Source organism: Coregonus clupeaformis, unplaced genomic scaffold (genome assembly GCF_020615455.1).
Source record: "Coregonus clupeaformis isolate EN_2021a unplaced genomic scaffold, ASM2061545v1 scaf1846, whole genome shotgun sequence".
In the NCBI taxonomy this organism is placed as follows: domain Eukaryota; kingdom Metazoa; phylum Chordata; class Actinopteri; order Salmoniformes; family Salmonidae; genus Coregonus; species Coregonus clupeaformis.
The window spans coordinates 4,852-20,000 of NW_025535300.1; the positions used below are offsets into that span (position 1 = coordinate 4,852).

The following is a 15,149-nucleotide window of genomic DNA, read 5'->3' on the forward strand; positions in this document are numbered from 1 at the left end:
TTTAAAAAAACATAGCTGATATGGCTGACTTGCTTAAACAAATGTGGTTTCTATTGACAATTGAGATGTACAAACTATGGCATAAGGGGACGACAAGCGGATAAGAGGCATTAATGTGCGAGCTAGGACGGATGTAGTCAATATAACGATTTGTTCAGCACTTTTGAAATGTACAGCGACAGAATTCAGAACATGTGCCGTTCTTACAGTGTTCTCCATTTACACCAAGTCGAACCGTAGGATAAATATAGAGGGCATATAAGCAGACAATGAAAGCTCTTACAATATTCAATGATTACATTTCTCAAAAACAGGTAATAGGGTACATGTACACCACCAAGTCAAAACTGTAGGCGAAATTAAGAGGTGAAAATAGACCAATTATTAGAGTGAGGCACATGGGCTACTAACAGCTTACTAAACAACATACACTTAGTATTACTTTCTTAGCTACAGTATACATATCTCCCTGGCATATAACATCATATATGCAGCAGCATACAATATATTTTTGGACTCACTTTGTTGTGCTGTGCTCACTTGAACAGGAAGGTGGGCAAATTTTGTCATCAAACTTTGTCATCAAAGTCTGCCATTCTCTGGATTCATGGTGCTTTTAAGACAACTAGGAACTCGAAAATAAAAAAGGTTGAATCATGATGACGTCAGTGATCTTCAGGTCGTAGCTCTAGAAAGAGGCCTGAGTTCGGATTTACAATTCCGAAGTTGGATGAAAGTTCAACATAAATTTTCCCAGTCGTAGTTCGTTTTTCCCAAGTTCCCAGTTGTCTTGAACTCACTAAAGCCAGATTTTGCAGCTCCGAGTTAACAGTTGTTTTGTACGTGCTTCATTGACAGCATGGCCAATGTTGAACGTTTATAATTTTAAACTAGGAAAAGAGACCCTTAATCTTAGACTTGGTACCACACAGCCCCTCCACTGAACAGCAAGCTAATAATTGATTTGCAATGCTTGCAGTTAGACACTGATTCCTTCCAAACCACTCGTTGTTGAATTTGCGATTTCCAACTTGTTGGGTAATGTTTATGTCCAATGGCTGATCATTTCTCTTCATTATTTCTCTTTATATGACAAGGATTAAAAAGGATTTGCCAGTAGATTGTCAACTTGATTCATGACTGCTAGCTAAGATTCTGAAAGTATGATGCTGACATGATCAGTCCAATCAAAGCTACTGTAGATATAATGTGATTTGATGTCATTTTGTCTGTGGCCAATGACCTTGAGCCTACTTGGATGGGCACTTCTAATGTAACTTTATGACAGCACCCAAGGGGCTAGAATTTTTTAGGTCTACCCTTAGACTTGGTGGTGACGTAGTGTCCCCATGAGTGACAGAACACTGAGCCAATCACGGCTCAACACGCTGTATTTTCTGCTGGCTTGCCCCACCATACAGAAAGCACTGAGCTAGGCTGAAACACCTGTATTTTGGAGCTGCCTTACTCAAGACAGTAAAAAAGAGACCATGTTTGTATGCGACTTTATTAACTCAATGATATATATATATATATATATATATATATTTCACATTGTTTGCAAACTGATATGTGACACGTATTAATATTAACACCAAATAACATGCAAAACAGGCAAAATGTTGTATTTTATTTTTCATTTTATTTTATTTTTTGCTAAACATGTGGGGCTCAAAACAGGTGGGGCTGATGGGTTGCCACTGATGGTGACCGTAGGTTAATGTCATGAGCCCTCTCACTCCACCGGGTTACCACCTTAATTTGTTTCCACTATTTTCCACTCTGCTCACCTCCCTCTCTCTACTCAGCCTAACTAGCTCCACCTGTCCCTGCTCTGCTCGGCTCTAATTACTCTGCCAGCTGCGCTGCATTACCCACTAACCTCTCCCAGTATTTAAGGCCCTGTCTTTCAGCTCTCCGGTGTCAGATCGTCTGCAAAGCTCACACCCGGAACCTGTTTGCTCGCGCTTCTGGCTCACCCTGGTTTTGTGACCCCGGACCTGCCTGTTTTTTGGATACTCTTCTGCCTCAGGAGATCCAGACCTGCTTCTGCCATTACGACTCCTGACTACTCTTCAATCCCGGTAACTCTGACCAGCCTTCTGCCTTGCTACTACGTATTTTGGATTTCCCTTGAACTGTACTGCTGCCTGGTTTCATTCCGCCCCCTGTTGTGTCTGTGTCTCCCCCCAGGACTTCTGGACCACCCACCACCGGCTTCATAGGACGCATCGCTGCCACTGGGGGGGGCACAGACCCAGCGCATTGGACGGGATCCCTGTTACCCTGGAGCCTTCATTCACTCCCTACTCCCTTTCCCCTTAAGTTTAATAAACTTTCTGGTGTGACGCAATTGTGGTCCTCTGGTCGTCTGTCTGAATCGTGACAGTACGATCCGACCATTATGGACTCAGCGCACACTTTCCCCGACATGGAAACCGATGAGCATGAGCAGCAGTTCCAGCAGCAGCAACAACAACTCGCCATGATCATTCAACCCTCACCAACCTTACCCCAGCCAGTCTGCCCACCAGCCCAGCCCCCGAGTTACCTGCCCCGGTCATTGCAGCCGCTGCCCCGGAACCCAAGATTGGAAACCCCGAGCGGTTCAACGGCGATTCAACCCAGGTCCGGCCATTCCTGACTAGCTGCCGACTTCAGTTCTCCTTGCAGCCAAGGACCTTCGCCACGGAGGGGGCTAAAGTTGGGTATTCCATCACTCACCTGACGGGCCGAGCTCGACTCTGGGGAACAGCAGAGTTCGAACGTCAAACCCCCGCATGTGCAACCTTCGACCTGTTTGCTGAGGAGATGCTGAAGGTGTTTGACCTGGATTCACCCACCGCAGAGGCGTCTCGTGAACTGTTCAGTATTCGACAAGGCAGACGTACAGTCGCAGACCATTCCATCGACTTCCGAACCCTGGCTAGACGAAGTTCTTGGAACACACCATCGTGGTAGGACGCGTTCTTCCATAGTTTGGCTGACTATATCAAGGACGAGTTGGTCTCCCATGAACTGCCTTCCACTCTTGATGAAGCCATCGCACTGACTGTCAGGATCGACAGAAGGATACAGACCCGTCGTCGTGAGAGGGGGGCGCCAAGGTCCACCTACTACCGGCATTCGGAGAGATCCGACTGGGCTCCTGTCATCTACTGCCACTCACCCAGGTCAGCTTGATCAGTCTGAGCCTATGGAGATTGGGCGAGCCTCCCTCACTCCTGCAGAGCGCCAGCGCCGCTTCACCTCAAACCTCTGCCTCTATTGTGGGAGGTGATGGACATCGTGGTGGTAACCTGCCCTTTAAAGGGCCGAAGCTCACCGGGCGTAGGGGGAGTCCGGTTGAGTTCAATGACCATCCAGTCCTCCGACCGCAAACCCCTGCTGCAAGTTCACCCCGCCTCTGACTCAACTCACACCCTGGCTGCTCTGGTGGATTCTGGCGCCGAAGCCAACATAATGGACATCAAGCTGGCACGCCAACTGGGACTGGAGAACCTCCGTTTGACACCTCCTATTCCTGCCCGGGCACTGGACGGACACTTACTCGGATCGGTCACTCATGTCACGGCCCCGGTCTCGATGGGTCTGTCCGGGAAACCATCAAGAAACTATCCAGTTTCACCTGCTCCTCTCCAGGCCAACCCCTCATCCTGGGTTACCCATGGCTCCGCCCGGCACAACCCTCAGCTCGACTGGGTGACCGGGGTGATCAGGGAGTGGGGAGAGGACTGCCACCGAACCTGCCTGCTTGCTGCCGCACTACCCCCTCGGCCAGTACCTACTAACTCCGCTCCTGACCTCTCCAATGTCCCAGAATGCTACCATGGTCTCAGAGAGGTGTTTAACAAAGCAAGAGCCACATCTCTGCCCCTCACCGACCGTGACGACTGTGCCATCGACCTCCTCCCTGGAACAGCTCCTCCAAGGGGTCGTCTTTATTCGTTGTCTGCTCCTGAAAGAAAGTCCATGGAGGACTACATCAATGGCTCTCTGTCCGCAGGATTAATCCGTTCATCTTCATCTCCTGCTGGTGCTGGCTTCTTCTTTGTGGGGAAGAAGGACGGATCTCTTCGCCCCGCATCGACTACAGGGGACTCAACGACATCACAGTGAAGAACCGTTACCCTCTGCCTCTGCTCACCTCTGCTTTTGAGTTGCTCCAGGGAGCCACTGTTTTTACCAAGTTGGATCTCAGAAACGCTTACCACCTAGTGCGGATCCGGGAGGGAGATGAATGGAAAACCGCATTCAATACACCAACAGGCCACTACGAGTATCTGGTTATGCCTTTTGGCCTCACCAATGCTCCTGCTGTGTTCCAGGCTCTAGTGAATGATGTACTGCGGGACATGTTAAACAAGTTTGTCTTCGTTTACCTGGATGACATCTTAATTTACTCCAGAAACCTGTCTGAACACACCCGCCATGTCCAGCAAGTCCTTCATCGTCTTCTGGAGAATTCCCCTACGCCAAGGCAGAGAAATGTGAGTTTCACGTCAAGACAGTGGCCTTCCTGGGGTACATAGTGGCAGAAGGAAGTATCCAAATGGATCCTGCCAAAGTATCAGCAGTCACTTCATGGCCAGTTCCGGAGAACAGAAAGAAGCTGCAACAGTTTCTGGGGTTTGCTAACTTCTATAGGAAGTTTATCCGGAACTACAGTACCGTTGCTGCCCCTCTCACTGCTCTAACCAGCACCAAGCAACCCCTTCACCTGGACCCCAGCAGCCGACAAAGCCTTCAGTACCCTCAAGGTGAGGTTCACCTCCGCTCCCATCCTCCAGATGCCTGATGTGGACCGGCAATTCATTGTGGAGGTGGGACGCCCGGATGTGGGAGTTGGTGCTGTGATTTCTCAGTGGGCTGCGGAGGATAGGAAGCTCCATCCCTGTGCCTTTTTCTCACGTCGGTTGTCCCCCTCTGAGTGCAATTACGACATAGGGAACCGTGAGCTGCTGGCTGTGAAGCTTGCCTTGGAGGAGTGGCGTCACTGGCTGGAGGGGTCCACCATTCCATTTCTCGTTTGGACCGATCATAAGAACTTGGAGTACATCCGCACGGCCAAACGGTTGAACTCCAGGCAGTCCCGCTGGGCCCTGTTCTTCACCAGGTTTAATTTCACTCTGTCATACCGGCCTGGATCACGCAACACCAAGCCAGACGCCCTCTCCCGTCAATTCCAGAAGGATGACACCCCTCCAAGGACCCGGTGTCGATTCTGCCAAGTCCCTGCATCGTTGCAGCTCTGACCTGGGCTGTTGAGGAACAGGTGCTGGAGGCTCTCCGTAACCAGCCAGGTCCCAGCACTTGCCCAGCTGACCGCCTTTTGTCCCCGAAGACCTGAGGTCCCAGGTCATTCAGTGGGGACATGACTCCCGCCTAGCTTGTCACCCTGGCTCCACCCGCACTTACAACCTGCTCGCCCAGAGGTTCTGGTGGCCCTCTCTGAGGAAGGATGTACGGGAATTCGTCCAAGCCTGCCCCATCTGCAACCAACACAAGTCGTCCTGCCAGCCCCCAGCCGGGATTGCTGCAGCCCCTGCCTGTGCCCAGACGTCCCTGGTCTCACATCGCCCTTGACTTTGTCACGGGGCTGCCCCCCTTCAAGTGGCATGACCGTCATTCTCACCATCGTTGACCGTTTCAGCAAGATGGCACACTTCATTCCTCCCCAAGCTCCCAACCGCCAAGGAGACCGCCCAGGTGGTCCTGGAACACGTCTTCCGGATCCACGGACTGCCAAGGGATGTTGTTTCTGACCGTGGTCCACAATTCTCCTCCGCTTTTGGAAGGAGTTCTGTCACCTGCTGGGAGCCACAGTCAGTCTGACTTCGGATTCCATCCCCAACCAATGGGCAGTCAGAGCGGGCTAATCAGGAGCTCGAGAAGGCGCTGCGATGCATGACTTCACGCAACCCCCACTCCTGGTCGCAGCAATTGACATGGGTGGAGTACGCACACAATTCTCTGACCTGCTCTGCCATCGGTATGTCCCCTTTCCAATGTGTTTATGGATACCAGCCTCCTCTATTTGCCAGCCAGGAGGAGGAGGTTACTTGCCCATCTGCACTTGCTTTTGCCCGTCGATGTCGCCGCACCTGGTCACAAGCCCGAGCCACACTCCTCAGGTCCGTTGCCAGCTACACTACCGGGGCCAACCGTCGGAGAATTCCTGCTCCCACCTACCATGTTGGTCAAAGGGGTGTGGTTGTCATCGAAGAACCTGCCACTCAGGGTGGAGTCGCAGAAGCTGGCACCTCGGTTCATTGGCCCATTCCCTATCATAAGAGTGATTAGCCCAACTGCTGTCCGGCTCCAACTGCCTAATTCCCTGAGGGTGCACCCCACTTTCCATGTGTCTAAGATTAAGCCCATCCATGAGAGTCCGCTGGTCCCTGCTGCGCCTGGTCCTCCTCCTCCACGGCTCGCCGATGGTGGTCTGGTTTACACCGTCCGCCGCCTGCTTCGGTCCAGACGGAGGGGTAGGGGTCTCCAGTACCTCATTGACTGGGAGGGCTATGGACCTGAGGAAAGGACCTGGGTGCCAGCTAGTCGGATTGTGGATAGGACTCTCATCACCGCTTTCCACCAACGGCATCCTGATCAACCTGCAATCCGTAGGGGCCGCCCCAGAGGGGTCCCTAACCGTCCGGCCCGCTCGGCTTCCTGTCCTGTGCCTGATCCTGTCTCGGGACCTGTCCCATCTCCCGACCACGGCCCTCCGGCTTCCTCCGAGGATGAGGACGTTCACTCGGACCGTTCGGAGGAGTTCTAGCCCTCCTCCGGCCTCCTCCCGCCCGGCGTGGTGTTGCTCTTGGGACTTCTGGGGCCGTCCCTTGGGGGGTTCTGTCATGAGCCCTCTCACTCCACCCGGGTTACCACCTTAATTTGTTTCCACTATTTTCCACTCTGCTCACCTCCCTCTCTCTACTCAGCCTAACTAGCTCCACCTGTCCCTGCTCTGCTCGGCTCTAATTACTCTGCCAGCTGCGCTGCATTACCCACTAACCCTCCCAGTATTTAAGGCCCTGTCTTTCAGCTCTCCGGTGTCAGATCGTCTGCAAAGCTCACACCCGGAACCTGTTTGCTTCGCGCTTCTGGCTCACCCTGGTTTTGTGACCCCCGGACCTGCCTGTTTTTTGGATACTCTTCTGCCTCAGGAGATCCAGACCTGCTTCTGCCATTACGACTCCTGACTACTCTTCAATCCCGGTAACTCTGACCAGCCTTCTGCCTTGCTACTACGTATTTTGGATTTCCCTTGAACTGTACTGCTGCCTGGTTTCATTCCGCCCTGTTGTGTCTGTGTCTCCCCCCCCCCCAGGACTTCTGGACCACCCACCACCGGCTTCATAGGACGCATCGCTGCCACTGGGGGGGGCACAGACCCAGCGCATTGGACGGGATCCCTGTTACCCCTGGAGCCTTCATTCACTCCCTACTTCCCTTTCCCCTTAAGTTTAATAAACTTTCTGGTGTGACGCAATTGTGGTCCTCTGGTCGTCTGTCTGAATCGTGACAGTTAAGTTACCATGGTGACCATAGGTTAGGCTACTATGGTGAGCGAGCGTTGCGTCTTTTCATTTTCAAAGTATTGATTGCCCATTTCTTTGCCTGCAAATCATCCTCCTAAAAGATGCAAAACGTAGCAAGTGTTGCTGTCATCATTCTTGCTGCTTCCAGTTCAGTAGCCATACCTACGAGGTGCGCGTGTGGTCTCAATTAAATATTGTAGGCTACAGCCTATGCATGGGCGGAGAAGCAGGGAGCAGTTATCTTTCCAAGGAAATGTACTTCCTAATAGGCCTATGATTAGACTATAGTTTACTACATTGCCTAGAAATACGTATAAATCACAGGAGGTTGGTGGCACCTTAATTGGGGAGGACGTGCTCGTGGTAATGACTGGAGCGGAATAGGTGGAATGGTATCAAATACATCAAACACATGGTTTCCAGTTGTTTGATACCATTCCATTTGCTCCATTCTGGCCATTATTATGAGCTGTTCTCCCCTCAGCAGCCTCCTGCGGTATAAATATTGATCACCCATATTTCTCAGTCTGAAAATCTTCCCACTCCTAAAAGGTAGGCTATACAAATAGCTCAAGAGAAAGTGCAAGTCTCTCCAACTCTGCTCTCTTGAAACTACATCTAGCATATTGACTGATATATCCCAGTAATACAATGTACGGGCCATGTGAGAATCTCTGCTAACCTATTTCTTAAGTTATTTTTTGCATTTGATATTGCTTATAGGGTGCAAAATTGCTCGGACCATGGCTGGCAAGTGAGCTGCATCACATAGACCTAAAATAACATTGCAGGACTGCGGTTGGGTTTGGGACCAGTTCTTGCGGTAGCGTGTGGGAGTCAGACGAACGCCAGTAGGTGCGGGAGGGAGCAGGATGCGGGCAGGAGCGAGATGAAGAAATCGGTCCCGTGCAGACCTCTGCTGTGCACCATGACAGTGAAGTATGTAATGTTAGAGTTGTTTGTTACTGTGTCAGTCTGAAAAGTAGGGAATTAGCTAGGGAAACTGACAGATCAATAACTTTACATTGCCATACTGACTAATACAACTCACGTTGCACTGAAGAAACGTCAGAATATCAATCTTCAATCGTTTGGCCGATGGTTTCATCGTTTCATTCAGGTCTAGTGTGATTGAGGCAAAAATAATAGCTAATGTTAGCCAACTTTTGGCCAGCTCTTTCTCTAACCGTACATCACCTGCCGAAAGTTAGCCAAGTTCATTTACTTCTGAAACGAGACAAAACAAAGGCTACAAAACATTTCATACAAAAAACTGCTGTTTGATTGTAATAATAGCCACCTCATATCGCTATCTGACGGATAACTAGAGGCTAGAACTGACCTGGCTGTGGTAGCTACTAGCTAGCTTAGCTTATTCATTCACTTCAGTGGAGAGGGGATGAAACATATCGGTTACAATACCAGCTCAGCACTGCGAATAAACACTAGTTTAGTTTTTTTCTGTTCAGTTGACAGCAGTTACCTTGCCAGCTACATCAGTCAACTCAATAGTAGCCAGTTTCTGCTCTGCTTGCTTTTATAACTCGGTGAAAGAGCGCAACACATACACACTCAACTATGCTCAACTCTCCCGGCTTTTTGTATCACATTGCAATGATAAAACTGGGCGGACAAAAATGCAATTTCAGAATGTGCCCCTGACTGCAATTATTAAATGGTTTAAACTGTTCTCTATTTTTAACATTAGATGTTGGACTCAGTATAATTTTCAGTATGAATAAGAACTATGACCTTGTAAGATTCAACTCAATATTAGGAAGGTGTTCTTAATGTTTTGTACACTCAGTGTCATGTTATGTTTTACATTGTGCATCAGTGATCAGAATAAAGGCTGCAGTTCTGTCAAAGTCCACCAGAGGGAGACATAGGACCACCACTAATGACTGAGGATGGACCTACTCTACAGCAAGTCCAGTTGGTGCTAGTCAGACTGCTGGTTTCAGTCCCACCTAGTCTCGCTGGGCCATCCTTACATCCCACCCCAGTAAAACATGATGGTTTCATGTCTACTATCTGTCATTCACCAGGGACGTGTTCTAGCTCTGACACTGAGTTACAGGCAGTGATGTGTTGCTCTCTTTCTTTCTCCCCCAGGACACACCTGCTTCCCCCCTCCTCCTCCCCTCCTCCTCTCCTTATTTATAGCTTCATGTAAATTAAGAGGTTATTTTATCTCCTCTCAGAACTGGGTGGGAGGGGTGGGGAGGAGAAGGGGAGAGGAGGGGAGATCTGCAGGTGCCCGGAGAAGTGAACTGCCACTTTTCACTGTGACATTACCAAAGGGGAAGGTTATTATGTAATCTGGTATAAACAGGTTCCAGGAGGAGCTCCTCAGTATGTGTTAAGGTTTTACCGTACTCATGCCTCTCCTGATCAATATGGATCTGGTTTCTCCTCTGATCGTTTCACATCTAAAGCCACGTCTGATAAGGATTATCAGTTTATAATCAATAATGTGGAGGAGGAGGACTCAGCAGTGTACTACTGTCACACATGGGACAACTCTGTTAAAGTGCACGTATCACAGTGATATACACCATGACAAAAACCTCTTCCCCAAATACACTCACTTCTGCTTTCAGATGTTCTGAATATAAACACTAACTGAATGTCAAGTCATCCTGAACCAGTGTGTCTGCTGTAGGAGCACATGCCATGCTTGTGTTTTACACAAAACCCTTCACACATTTAGTAGAAGGTTGTCATGAACAATTACACCTAGTTGTCACAAACCATGAATCATAAAGTGATATTCCAGATGGTCCTTTCAGTCCTAACAGAAGACTCCATGTATCAGATAACCTCCATGATAGTAAGGCCCCTGGTTTACAGTAGAGACATATTACATCAACTGTCATTTAGTGATATACTGTTAGTTCAGAACCCCACTATCAGGTCCAGATAATATTATAATAATAGTATTATTAGGTATATTATGACATGCTGATATAAACTAACTAACGTCAAAGTAACTGAGAAGAAACAAAATACTGTTCTTTACAATGATACAAAACGTTTAGGAATTTGTCCTATCAGAAATATTTCAATGTTTTATAGTTTAATAGTAGCTGTAATTTAAATGTATATAATAATTATTAATAATATAGGATATACAATTATTATTTTGAAATCTGTCTGTTGGTCTTGTGAAGCCCCCCCCCCCAGATGCAGTATGTTTGAGAGTAGCCCCCTCCCTCTGGTCCTCCCTGGCTTGGTGATAGGTTAACTGTAGAGGCCCCTCCCTCTGGTCCTCTCTGTATGTCTCCTTATAGGTGGGTCCTGCAGCCTCTCTTCTCCTCACACACCAACCCTGCTCATCTCTCAGCTGGACAGTAAGGGCCGTTCACACCACACACTGACAACATGCTGGGGACACTCTGCACTCTCATCACTGCTCTAACATGTAAGGAGTCTGACTTCCTGGAGGTTTTACTTCATATTTTATTAATAATGAGTCTGTATGTTTCTCTTTACTACATGTCATCTTCTTATGTCCCAGGTGTCAGTGGTGTGACTGTGGTGACACAGAAGCCTCCTGTTGTGACGGTGAGGAAAGGAGACACGGCCACTATGGACTGTAACCTGGGGACTGTTGAGAATAGTGCTCATTGGTACAAACAGGTTCCAGGAGGAGTTCCTCAGTTTGTTTTGTTTTGGTACCATGGTGATAGCAGTGTATTCTATGGCTCTGGTTTCTCCTCTCCTAAATTCACATCTAATCATCAGTCTAAATCCGATTATCGTTTGATTATTAACACTGTGGAGGAGACAGACTCAGCAGTATATTACTGTAACACATGGGACAGCTCTGTTAAAGAGTATGTATCACAGTGATAAACACCATGACAAAAACCTCCTCCCCAAATACACTCACTTCTGCTTTCAGATGTTCTGAATATAAACACTAACTGAATGTCAAGTCATCCTGAACCAGTGTGTCTGCTGTAGGAGCACATGCCATGCTTGTGTTTTACACAAAACCCTTCCCACATTTAGTAGAACGTTGTCATGAACAATTACACCTAGTTGTCACAAACCATGAATCATAAAGTGATATTCCAGATGGTCCTTTCAGTCCTAACAGAAGACTCCATGTATCAGATAACCTCCATGATAGTAAGGCCCCTGGTTTACAGTAGAGACATATTACATCAACTGTCATTTAGTGATATACTGTTAGTTCAGAACTCCACTATCAGGTCCAGATAATATTATAATAATATTATTATTAGGTATATTATGACATGCTGATATAAACTAACTAACGTCAAAGTAACTGAGAAGAAACAAAATACTGTTCTTTACAATGATACAAAACGTTTAGGAATTTGTCCTATCAGAAATATTTCAATGTTTTATAGTTGAATAGATACAGTAATTTAAATGTATGAGGAGTCCATTTTCTCAGAAGCTGATAGGCTGAGATATAGAAGCCCCTCCCTCTGGTCCTCCCTGTCTCTCCTTATAGGTGGGTCCTGCAGCTTCTCCTCTCCTCACACACCAACCCTGTTCATCTCTCAGCTGGACAGTAAGGGCCGTTCACACCACACACTGACAACATGCTGGGGACACTCTGCACTCTCATCACTGCTCTAACATGTAAGGAGTCTGACTTCCTGGAGGTTTTACTTCATGTTTTATTAATAATGAGTCTGTATGTTTCTCTTTACTACATGTCATCTTCTTATTTCCCAGGTGTCAGTGGTGTGACTGTGGTGACACAGAAGCCTCCTGTTGTGACGGTGAGGAAAGGAGACACGGCCACTATGGACTGTAACCTGGGGACTGTTGAGAGTAGTGGTGCTCGTTGGTATAAACAGGTTCCAGGAGGAGTTCCTCAGTTTGTTTAATATTTCTTCCACACTAATAGTGCTCCTACCTATGGCTCTGGTTTCTCCTCTCCTAAATTCACATCTAATCATCAGTCTAAATCCGATTATCGTTTGATTATTAACACTGTGGAGGAGACAGACTCAGCAGTTTATTACTGTAACACATGGGACAACTCTGTTAAAGAGTATGTATCACAGTGATATACACCATGACAAAAACCTCCTCCCCAAATACACTCACTTCTGCTTTCAGATGTTCTGAATATGAACACTAACTGAATGTCAAGTCATCCTGAACCAGTGTGTCTGCAGTAGGAGAACATGCCATGCTTGTGTTTTACACAAAACCCTTCAAACATTTAGTAGAATGTTGTCATGAACAATTACACCTAGTTGTCACAAACCATGAATCATAAAGTGATATTCCAGATGGTCCTTTCAGTCCTAACAGAAGACTCCATGTATCAGATAACCTCCATGATAGTAAGGCCCCTGGTTTACAGTAGAGACATATTACATCAACTGTCATTTAGTGATATACTGTTAGTTCAGAACCCCACTATCAGGTCCAGATAATATTATAATAATATTATTATTAGGTATATTATGACATGCTGATATAAACTAACTAACGTAACTGAGAAGAAACATAATACTGCTCTTTACAATGCAACAAAAAATATACAACATGTTTATGAATTAGTCCTCTCCCAAATATTTAAATGTTTTATAGTTTAATAGTAGCTGTAATTTAAATGTATATAATAATTATTAATAATATAGGATATACAATTATTATTTTGAAATCTGTCTGTTGGTCTTGTGAAGCCCCCCCAGATACAGTATGTTTGAGAGTAGCCCCCTCCCTCTGGTCCTCCCTGGCTTGGTGATAGGTTAACTGTAGAGGCCCCTCCCTCTGGTCCTCCCTGTCTGTCTCCTTATAGGTGGGTCCTGCAGCCTCTCCTCTCCTCACACACCAACCCTGCTCATCTCTCAGCTGGACAGTAAGGGCCGTTCACACCACACACTGACAACATGCTGGGGACACTCTGCACTCTCATCACTGCTCTAACATGTAAGGAGTCTGACTTCCTGGAGGTTTTACTTCATGTTTTATTAATAATGAGTCTGTATGTTTCTCTTTACTACATGTCATCTTCTTATGTCCCAGGTGTCAGTGGTGTGACTGTGGTGACACAGAAGCCTCCTGTTGTGACGGTGAGGAAAGGAGAGACGGCCACTATGGACTGTAACCTGGGGACTGTTGAGAATAGTGCCGCTCGTTGGTACAAACAGGTTCCAGGAGGAGTTCCTCAGTATGTTTTATATTTCTACCACACTAATAGTGCTCCTACCTATGGCTCTGGTTTCTCCTCTCCTAAATTCACATCTAATCATCAGTCTAAATCCGATTATCGTTTGATTATTAACACTGTGGAGGAGACAGACTCAGCAGTTTATTACTGTCAGACATATGACAGCTCTGTTAAAGAGGATGTATCACAGTGATATACACCATGACAAAAACCTCTCACCAAATACACTCACTTCTGATTCATGTGAGGCAGAGGGGTGAACTCTAAGAAACAGCAGTTGAAGTTGATCAGTAATTATTATAACAATATATACATGACACAATGGGAGATCTGGAAATGGAAGAATCATCCATCTCTACATGTCAAAAAGAGCATAAGAAGACATTGTCTGAAAGGAAACTGATGTTGGCTCTCTTGGTGTGATCATCATCTTCATCATCATCATCATCATCATCATCACCATCATCATCATCATCATCATTATATCATCATCACCGTCACCATCATCATCATCATCATCATCAACAACATTATATCACCATCACCATCATCATCATTATATCACCATCATCATCATCATCATCATTATATCACCATCATCATCATCATCATCACCACCATCATCACCACCACCATCATCATCATTATATCATCATCAACAACAACAACAACAGCAACATCATCATCATCATCATCATCATACTCATCATCCATCATCACCACCAACATCATCATCAAGTCAGACTGCATCACATAGATAGGGCATTAACTCATGGATTCAAAAGGACCAGACACCAACAGCAGAATATGATGCTATACTATATATTGTTACTTCATAGAGAGAAACTCTAGAAAAGCCTGAGATGTTTGAAGAGAGAGAGAAGCTGTATCTGAATGGGATGTTTCAGTTCCTGTCCTCTCAGTAGTGAAAGTGAGGAGGTTTTTGTATGGCCATGAACACAAACTGAATCACTGTGGTATTCGGACCAGGAACCAAGCTCATTGTCACTGGTGAGTTCCCTTTATTTTAACCTTATATTTTTGTTTTCAAGGGTTTGTAATGCATCATAGTTAATAGAGTTAAAGTATGTAACATGATATTCTTACTTCATAATTATTTAATGTAAATAACCTACTTTGTGTACTGATTATCAAGGGTCATGGACACAATGTGACAACTTCATAGCCTACAGTATATCTGTAGTTGTTGATTTCTCATTTAAACTTAAAAAATGTATTGCACTATTTGACCATGTATGTTATTGCTGTCACTTGACAACACTACTCATTTATAATGTCTCATACAATAATAATCTATTTAGTCAGAGGTAGAATTGAATGTGAAGGATACATAAAGTTGTATCAACCTTTAAAATGTTGGTCCCATGTTATATTAAATAATGATAAAACCATGTATATGGTAGTTACAGACAATGTTG

At 46.3% G+C, this 15,149-nt stretch overlaps 1 pseudogene; it reads left to right on the forward strand.

Annotated features, from left to right (window-relative positions):
* The first annotated feature begins 13,358 nt into the window (after positions 1 to 13,358).
* Positions 13,359 to 15,149, forward strand: part of LOC121551469 — a 2,747-nt pseudogene continuing 956 nt past the window's right edge.